Genomic DNA, 9,833 nt, shown 5'->3' with positions numbered 1-9,833 from the left:
TTGTAGTTCTTCTCTCCTCTTCTTTTTTTAGTCGCTTCCCTTGTGGTTTGATGATTTTCTTGAGTTATGTTTGGATTCCTTTCTCTCTCCCTTTTTATTTCTATTGTAGGTTTTTGATTTGCAGTTACCATGAATTTCATATATGTCAACATTTAACTATATCTACTTGTTTTAAGTTGATAGTCATTTAAATTCAAACACATTCTAAAAGATATATTTTTTGCTTCCCCTTCCCCCCACATTTTGTGTTTTTGATGCCGTATTTTACATCTTCTATGTCTGTCTCTTAACTGTTTGTTGTAGTGATAGTTGAGTTTACAATTTTTGTCTTTTAACCTCTGTTCTAGCTCATTTAAGTGGTTGATCCACTGCCCTTACTATACCTTTGCTGTTACCAGTGAGATTTTTTCTCTTCCTATATTTTCTTATTTGTTATAACATTTTCTTTTTCACTTAAAGAAAACCCTTTAACATTTCTTGTAAGAACCATTTAGTGGTCATAAACTCTTTTAGCAGAAAGCTTGTCTGGAGAACTATCCCTTTTTCAATTTCAAATCTGAATGGTAACCTTGCTGGGTAGAGTATCTTAGGTTGTAGGTTTTTTCTTTTCAGCACTTTCAATACATCATGCCACTCCCTTCTGGCCTTCAAAGTTTCTGCTGAAAAATCAGCTGACATCCTTCTGGGGATTCCCTTGTATGTGACTCTTTGTTTATCTCTTACTGCCTTTAAAATTCTCTTTACCTTTGACTTTTACCATTTTAATACATGTTTGTGTGGGTCTCTTTAGGTTCATCTTGTTTGGGACTCTGCTTCCCAGACCTGGGTATCTGTTTTCCTCTTCAGGTTCAGGATGTTTTCAGCCATAATTTCATCAAACCCATTTTCTGCCCTCTTTTCTCTCTCTTCTACTTCCAAGACCCCTCTAGTGCAAATGTTAGTATGCTTGATGTTCCAGAGGTCTCTTGAACTATTCTCATTTTTAAAAAATTTTGTTTTTCTTTTTACTGTTCTGATTGGATTTCCACTATTGTCTCTGCCAGATCACTTATGCATTCTTCTGTATCACCTAGTCTGCTGTTAATTTCTTCTAGTTTATTTTTCATTTCAGTTATTGTATCCTTCAACTCTAACTGGTTCTTTTTTTATATCTTCCAGTTCTTTGTTGAAGTTCTCATTGTGTTCTTCTATTCTTTTCCCAAGTTCAGTTAGCATTATTATTATTGCTTTGAACTCTTTATCAGGTAAATTATTTATCTCCGTGTTATATGGGGTTTTTTCCCCATTTTTTTTCTTGTTCATTCATTGGAAACATATTCCTCTGTCTTCTCATATTTCTTTGTCTCTATGAAATTAGGTGAAACTGTTACCTACCCTGGTCTTGAAGGTGTGTCCTTGTGTGGGAGAGTCCTTATGCAGTCTATCTGTGCCCAGTGGCTTTGGTGGGAGAGATGGATCTGAAGTGAGCATAGGCTGTGACTTCTCCTGAGCTGTGCTGACAGCCACCACATTGGTGGGAAGTAAGGTTGAAGTCAGAGGGGCTAGAGCTGAAGGCAGGTGCAAGCCAGGGCTTCACCTAGGTTCAGTGCTGGTCACTGCCCTATTGTGGGTGGGTCCAGGGCCTTGAGGCACTGAGGCTGCACATCTTAGCTGGCTCCGGGTCTCTGCCTTGCTCAGAGGCAGGGTCAGGGCCCAGGGAATTTGAGCCACACTTCTGCCCTGGCTATAGGCAGCGCTGGCCCTGAGCTGGCTCTGTTTCTTCCCTGGTGTGTGCACACGCATTGTAATGGTGATCTTTGCCCTAATGGGAGAAGTGCTGGAGCAGAACAGGCCAGAGCAGGAGTTCAGGGCAGGCTGGAGTACACACGGGGCCGTTCTGGCAGGCTGGTCAAAGCCCCTGGCAGTTTTCAATCTGATGTCTCTGTGCTGGGGCTGAGAGCAAGCAAGTTTGTTATGCGCTCTTCAAGAGGGTGGAGGTCTTGACCAAATCTCTTCTCTTCCCTTCCTACCGAACTCCATGTGGTTTATTCCTTACAGCCTTGGTTGTAAAAGAGCTGTTCTTCAGGTGGTTCTCAGCAAGAGTTGCTCTGTAAGTAGTTGTAGCTTTAATATGTTCATGGGGGGATAGGAGCTCAGGGTCTTCCTACTCTGTCATCTTGATCTTGCCCCCTCATGAGTAGTATTTTGAAAAGAGACAGGAGCTAACCCCATTCCTGCTGAAATTTAGGGGAGTATGAACAATGCCTTCTCACTCAGAGCTTTGTTTTATTTTTATGCTTTTGTGGTGAGTTCCGTGTTTAATGGCTTGCAACTTTATATTTTATAAGTGTCTCAAGAAACTATCTTAATGAATGCTTGGACCAAATTTTGGTAATATTAAGCAGTATAGAATAAATGTTATTATTAATATAACAGAACTAATCCCAAACATATCTATTATATTAAGAAATACATGGGCTTACCTTACTTACTAAAAGAAGGATATTTCAGATAACCCACAAAAGAAATCCCAACTGTATGCTCTGTATAAAAGACATACTTTCCGTCCTGTTTTAATAGTTTGAAAAATGATGCATTTTTAAGGACTTCTAAGATCCTGTTAATTCAGACATATGGATTAGCAGCTTTTGAAAGGCCTGATGTTCCCCCAAAATCAAAACAAAATAAGCACACAAACAAATGAACAGCAATCTCTGAGTTAGAAGAGACTGTCAGGAGAATTTAATTTACTCTCCTTTAATGCTTGAATTATTCATTCAGTAATATTTGGAGCATCTATTGGGTACTAAACTCTTAAGTATAGTCTAGTTTGGAATTTGGGCAACTAAATAAACACTAGCAATGACGTTTTCAACCTGCTGGAAAAAATACCACAAACTGACTTAAAGATCAGAAATTTATTGTCTCATTGTTCTGGAGGCTGGAAGTCTGAGATCAAGATGTTGACAGGATTGGTTCCTTCTGAGGGCTATGCTATATCTTTCCCCACCTTCTCGTAGTTTGCTGGCAAATCTTTGGTGTTCCTTGGCTTGTAGAAGCGTCACTCTTATCACAGTCTTCATTTCCATTTGAATTCTCTGTGTGTATGTCTCTGTTTCCAAATTTCCTTTTTTTTTTTTTTTTTTTTTTTATTAAGACACCAGTTGTATTGGGTTAGGGAACCAAACTACTCCAGTATGACATTGTCTTCACTAATTACAACTCCAGTGACCCCATTTCCAAATATGGTTACATTCTGAGGTAGTATTAGAACTTCAACTTATAAATTTGGAGGGAGGGGAAACAATTCAACCCATAACAATTGTTTTCTAGAAATTCTGCAAAAATGTTTGTTTGTTTTAAATTCTTTCCTCTAACTCAATGGTTTTCTTTCTTTCTTTGTTTAGTCTTTCTCAGTGGAGGAGTTTCTTTTATTGTTTTGTGGTATTTTCTGTGTTATTTATATTTTAGACTTTATTAAATTTTTTTGTGATCTAATATATGGTTAATTTTAGTAAAGCTTCCATAAGCACTTGGAAAAAGCTGTATTTTCTAATTCAGGTACAAAATTCAATATATATCCATATTACCTCCTTTATTGAAAACATTATTTAAGTCTTCTGAAGCCTTTCTTATGCTTTTCATTTTGCTATGCCTTGGACTGGGGGGACAAATAAGTTGCTATTATTTATTTCTCTCCCTGAATGTCTCTGCCTATCTATCTTTGCATATCCTGAATTTCCTGCTTTATGAAATTGCCGTACTCCCACTGGGTGCATAGAAATACATAGCACATCTTCACTGTGTATTGTTCTTTTTAGTACCTTTAACATGCTTTTTGCTCTGAATTTTAATGCCTTTTGCTCTGAATTTTACCTTGTCAGATATTATGATCATGACTTCTGCTATTTCTTTTTTTTTTATCTTTTCTTTTTTGGATATCATTGCCCATTCTTTTAGTCTTTCTGAATAACTTTGTATTTAGTGTGTCTTTTATACACAGCATAAAGTGGGGATTTGTTTTGTGAGTTATCTGAAAAAAAACTTTCTTTTAATAAGTAAGTTAAGTTCATGTATTTCTTGATATAATAGATATGTTTGGTCTTAGTTTTGTCATATTAATAATGACATTTATTCTATAGTGCTTAATTTATCAGACTTTGATCCAAGCATTTTATATATATTATTTAATCCTTACACAAACCCTCATTTTTAAATATATGATGAAACTGAGGTACAGAGAGGATAGTAACACACCCAAGGCTACAGAGGGAGTTAGTGGTAGAGCTGGGATTCAAATTTAGTCTAGTTCCTGAATCTTGTCTTTTATTGACTGTATTATATAGCTTCTTTATTTTGTACTTTTTATGCTAACTCTGGGTAATTAATTTCTTAAGATTGATTTTTCAATTCACAAATTATCTCTTTCATCTGTATCTGATATGTTGATACCCATTCTGTGTGTTTTTAATATCAAAGATTAAGTTGTTTTAGTTTTAAATACTTCTTGGTCATTTTTAATAGTCATTTTAGGTTGATTTGAAAACAGTGCATTTGTTGTGTTTTTAATCATTTCATAGATGGTCAGTCAATATTGTTTATCTGATTATCTCAATGTATTTTCCTTGGAAATTTGGTCTGTGTTTTGTTTCTGATGACTCTCAGTGGCAGTGGCTTAATTTGTGTTTATAAGATCATATGTTCTTTTTTTTAAAATTCTTTTTTGTAAATTAATTTATTTATTTTTGGCTGCATTGGGTCTTCATTGCTGCACACAGGCTTTCTCTAGCTGCAGTGAGCGGGGGCTACTCTTGTTGCGGTGCGCGGGCTTCTCATTGCTTCTCATTGTTTTGGAGCATGGTCTCTAGGTGCACAGGCTTCAGTAGTTGCGGCACATGGGCTCAGTAGTTGTGGTGCATGGGCTTAGTTGCTCCACAGCTTGTGGGATCTTCCTGGACCAGGGCTCAAACCTATGTCCCCAGCATTGGCAGGTGGATTCTTAACCACTGCGCCACCAGGGAAGTCCAAGATCATATGTTCTTCAACTAAATCTGTGGGAATCCTGAGGGCCCACATTGGGGATGTTCCCTTAGAGAGGATATGGTTTATTTGCCACTGTCCAGAATTTGCTGACGTCTGAGATAACTTAAGCTCCAAGGAGGGTCAAGGTAATACAGGAGACTCACATTAGCTTCCAACCTTGAGACAGACCCAAAGCTTAGGACTTCAGGATCTCAGGTCTCCTATTATTATTTGTTCCCAGAGAGACTTTCTTTCACTTACTGTTTACTCACGACTTTCTGCTCAGATTTCATTTCATTGCCTCCCCCATCACACTCAGATTTCCTTTCCTTCTTGTGAGCTTAGCCATGCCTTAAAGATGTTTGTCTTAATTTGTCCAGGTTCTTGTTGTCTTTTAGTGGGAGGGCCCTTCAGTATAACTTCATACTACAAAAGCAGAAGTGTGTATGTATATTTTAAGGATTTCCAATCTATATAGTCAAATTGCCCTCTAGAAAGCTTATGATAATTTACACTCCATTAGCAGTGCACTAGGATACACTTTATTCTTAAGTTTGCTAACACAGGATATTATTTAGAAAAAAAATACCCATAAATCACAGGAAAAAGGAAAGTAGTATCTTTATATTAACATAAAAATTTTTTTAATTTTATATTAGAGTATAGTTGATTTACAATGTTGTGTTAGTTTTAGGTGTACAGCAAAGTGATTTAGTTATACATATACATATATCTATTCTTTTTCAGATTATATTAACTTAATTTTAAAAAATTACTAGTGAAGTTTAAAAAAATTTAATTGTTTCTTTGGGTCATTTATGCAATTTATTTTTTAATCACCTAGATATATGGATTTGGATATCAGAATAGGTCTGATCTGGATATAGAAAGTCTTAGACATGGATTATATAATCCAAGGAGAGCATGTACAACAAGAATAAATTAAGATAAAGTATATCGTAGGAAACATCAAAATTTATGAGTCATTTTGAGGAATAGGGGCCAGAGGAAGAGATGGGAGTGCTCAAATATGACTTATTGGGAGAAAAAAGTGATGTCAGAAATCAATGAAAGAGAAAGTCCAAGAAGGAAAATCTTGGTATGAATGTCACATTATGCAGATAAATAACATAGGATGAAGACTAAAAAATAGAAATTTGAGGTCAGCCAGTAAAAGTTCACTGCTGACTATAACTGGGGTGCATTCAGTGCTTGGTATGGGCAGACACAGTATAATGGCATAGTGTGACAGTCCTGAAATGTTACTGATATAGATCACTGGATCTTAACATATTGAGAATCAAGCATCCTTTTAAGACTCTGATGAACTCTGTTTTTCTGGAAAATGTGGATTTGAACATGTAATTTAAAATTTGAGCACAATATCTAGAAATTCATATTCCCTCTGACAACCTCCTTTATATAGATTCCCCTACTGTAGCCTCATGGCAGACTTTTGATCATAAAGGCAAGAAGAAAGACAAACCAGTAGCTTCAGGAAAGGTTAGCGTTAGGTTAAGATAACAGGTAAAAAAAAGGCCTGGCACTTACTAACGACATATTCAGTAAATGTTTATTGACTTTTCAGCAGGATAGGAGAGTTTGGTAAGACAGGAGAGGGAAAAGATAATTGTTGGTATAGTGTCCCCAGAGAATTGGGAGGCAATGGGATCGTGAATATAGTAGAGAGGTTAGTCTTATGGGGATGAGGGAAGCAGACATTAGAAATGTGTGTTTTTCAGAAACTGCTTTGTGTCAGGCATTGTGTTAGAACATGTTTGTACAATACCTCAATCTTTAAACAACCCTGTGAAGTAGGAAATGTTAGCTTTTACAGATGAGCACTTGAATGTTTAGAGAGATTACATAACTTTTTCAAATTCATGTTAGAAAATGGCAAGGAGAAGAGTCTAACCTCCATGTGTCACACAACAAAACTGCCACACCTGGTACAGTTATACAGAAATTAAGGAATTAATTACTATTGCTAAGATTGGACTTGGAGGGGAGGGAAATTTGGGAAATTGGAGTCTCTATTTTCATTGTCAAACTGTTACCAGGTCTTCCCTGGTGGCGCAGTGGTTGACAGTCCGCCTGCCGATGCAGGGGACATGGGTTTGTGCCCTGGTCCGGGAAGATCCCACATGCAGCAGAGCGGCTGGGCCCGTGAGCCATGGCTGCTGGGCCTGCGCGTCCGGAGCCTGTGCTCCGCAACGGGAGAGGCCACAACAGTGAGAGGCCCGTGTACCGCAAAAAAAAAAAAAAAACCTGTTACCAAACTCAGGCTCAGCTGTTTGCAGGTTGAAAGTCAATAAATGAGAGACAAGTGTTGGTGAGAAAAGGAAAGCTTGCTTTATTCAGAAGGCCAGCAACCTGGGGAGAAGGTGGACTTGTGTCCCAGAACCAGCTTCGAAGATTCTGCTTGGCCATGAAAGCTTTTAAAGAGAAAAAAGAGGGAAAAAAATCTCAGTTAATCACTGAAGTAGGGGGTCAGATTCTTTACCATCTTCCATAGTGCGCAGGCTTGTTGACTTCTTGTGATCTTTCTTTAGATGCTATCTTGTTTATGCAGTCAGCTCACAGGGTTACTGAAGGGGAAGCTGGAGAAAAGATCTAGTCCTCCATTAATTATTTATTCTTCATTCCTACTTCTTCAATCTAAGAAACAAATCAACAGGTTAGACAAGGCATGGTGTGATTGAAAGGTTTGAGAGGTGTGCTTGGGTGGGGGATTGGTGAAGCGTGGAGGCACCTGGTATAAAGGTTAAGTTAAAATACAGATTTGCTAAAGTGGCAACAAAAAGGGCCTCCTGCAAAGAGCTGCTTCCTGCAAAGGGCTGCTTACAAAATGACAGAATGATCCACTGAGAATGACCAGTAGCCTGGCCTACTCCTCTCTACTGACTTATCAGCACTGTCCCTTAGATGTCTGGATGGATGTCACACAGTCCTGCAGCCCCTGGGTCCTGCATACTGCCCACCTCCAGGTCTGACAGCATTGGAAGCTGGGATTGAAGCTTAGCTCTGGGAAAGAGCTAAGTTGTTCATAGGAGATTTTCAAATATGAGCTAAATGAAAAGGGAGAACAAAAAGAACATAAGAGATCCATCAGAGCAATCATGTATTATTTCTTACCAAAGCCACCCAGCTTTGATTTTATTTTTGTTGTCAGTTTGTTTTTTCCTAAGACCACCCAGTGAGTACAGAAAGAAGCTGTGGAATCGTCCATGTTGTAGAAGCCTTAGGACTAACTTTTTTCCCCTCTGTACAATATTACTGTCTATCTTGGTTCAGCAGATTATTAGCTCTTTGAAACCTTATTTACATTTTTTGTTTTGTTTTATACTCAGGAACACTTCACAAATAATATTACTTTTGTTGTTTGTATTTGAGTGTTATTTTAATTTGATCTAAAGCTAAGTAACTCCCAAGCTAAGTTGATATGTGATAGAAATTAACTGGTTCCAAATAGTCATTTTTTTGTTGCTGTTGTGAATACTGTGGTTGGATATAATTATAGAGATGAGTTTTAAGTGATAATGTGTCTAGTCAAAAGAACTCTGGTTTAGATTTGATTATTTAAGCAGATCTGATAATAATTAAAGAGTGATACCCTGTGATTAAGTTGTAACACTGCTCAGAGAAGTGGCATATGGTTAAGGTTGAAACCTAGCTATTTTATTTTCACTGTTAAAAAAGTTTAATAACCTATGCCAAAAATTCCTTTAAAGATTAGTGTTTTCCCTTTAAGTGTAAATTGATTGGTTGACAAAATTGCCAAGTTCACTGAGATATTTTTACCTACATCCACTCATACCCCTCCCATCCCCACTCCCACGGAAACAGTCAAACAACCAATGAACCAACCAAACAGCAGAGGAACAGGGAAAGAGTATTTTTATTTCAATGTGTCTCAGCATAAATGGATTGAAGCTATTTGTTGCACTAGACTTTTGGCTGTGGGTGGAAAAGCCAACATCTATGTATTCTGGAAATATACGGTGAGTTTCAGAGGCCCCACCACAACAAAGTGTTATGTGTAAACAGCAGATGACAGACAAAAAGGAGTGTTTACCTGTGGGCAGCCATGAAGGGCTCATTGAGAGTGAGTGATGTTTTTGGACACACACTCAGCCATGAGAGCACCCTTAATAGGAAGACTCAAAATGTTCAATTTAGAGATTCCCTCAGTCAGATGACCTAACTAAAATCAGATGAAGGGAGAGGTATAGGGTAATGATCCAGTTACTGGGAAAATAGAACAGGATTAGTTGGGATTTTACTGACACTACGGAAATGGAGCCACCAGACTAAAGCCTCTTAGGGCTTAGAATTGTATCTAGTTGCTACCATGCACCCCTCCTAATCTTTCCTCTCTTTGCATTTCCAGAGATAAATTCCGTTTTGGCGATGTAGGTCTGGACTGAAGTGCTTGGTGAAGTACAATTCTAAGCTGTCAATCTTTGAAATAAAACATTAAACCTTCCTTTTAGAGACTATCCTGAAATGCAAAAGGAGGAAAGGCCAGGAGGGGTGGATGATACCAATTAGACAAAATTCTAAGGGGGTTGTCTTTAAGGAGCTTTAGTCTGGTAGCTCCGCATGCAATGGAGGACATTATGCTACAGGGAATAATCCGCCAGTCACAGAAGGACAAATAAGACGTGATTCTACTTATACGAGGCACCTAAGATAGTTTAACTCCTAGAAACAGAGCAGAATGGTGGTTTCCTGGGGCTGGGAGCAGGGGGAAATGGAGCGCTGCTGTTCAACAGGTATAAGGTTCCAGTTACACAAGATGAATAAGTTCTAGAGATCTGTTGTATAACATC

General features: G+C 37.9%; 1 protein-coding gene across 3 annotated transcripts in view; it reads left to right on the top strand.

The window, feature by feature from the left end:
- The first annotated feature begins 1,858 nt into the window (after positions 1 to 1,858).
- Positions 1,859 to 9,833, top strand: part of SLCO1A2 (solute carrier organic anion transporter family member 1A2) — an 80,492-nt gene continuing 72,517 nt past the window's right edge. For all 3 annotated transcript variants that reach the window (XM_060024406.1, XM_060024405.1, XM_060024402.1), the window contains exon 1: positions 1,859 to 2,089. The gene's annotated coding sequence lies outside the window, so the exon portion shown is untranslated. The remainder of the gene's footprint in view (positions 2,090 to 9,833) is intronic.

This window comes from Delphinus delphis, chromosome 11 (assembly GCF_949987515.2).
Source record: "Delphinus delphis chromosome 11, mDelDel1.2, whole genome shotgun sequence".
Taxonomy (NCBI): domain Eukaryota; kingdom Metazoa; phylum Chordata; class Mammalia; order Artiodactyla; family Delphinidae; genus Delphinus; species Delphinus delphis.
This window is presented reverse-complemented; position numbering and strand designations above follow the sequence as displayed.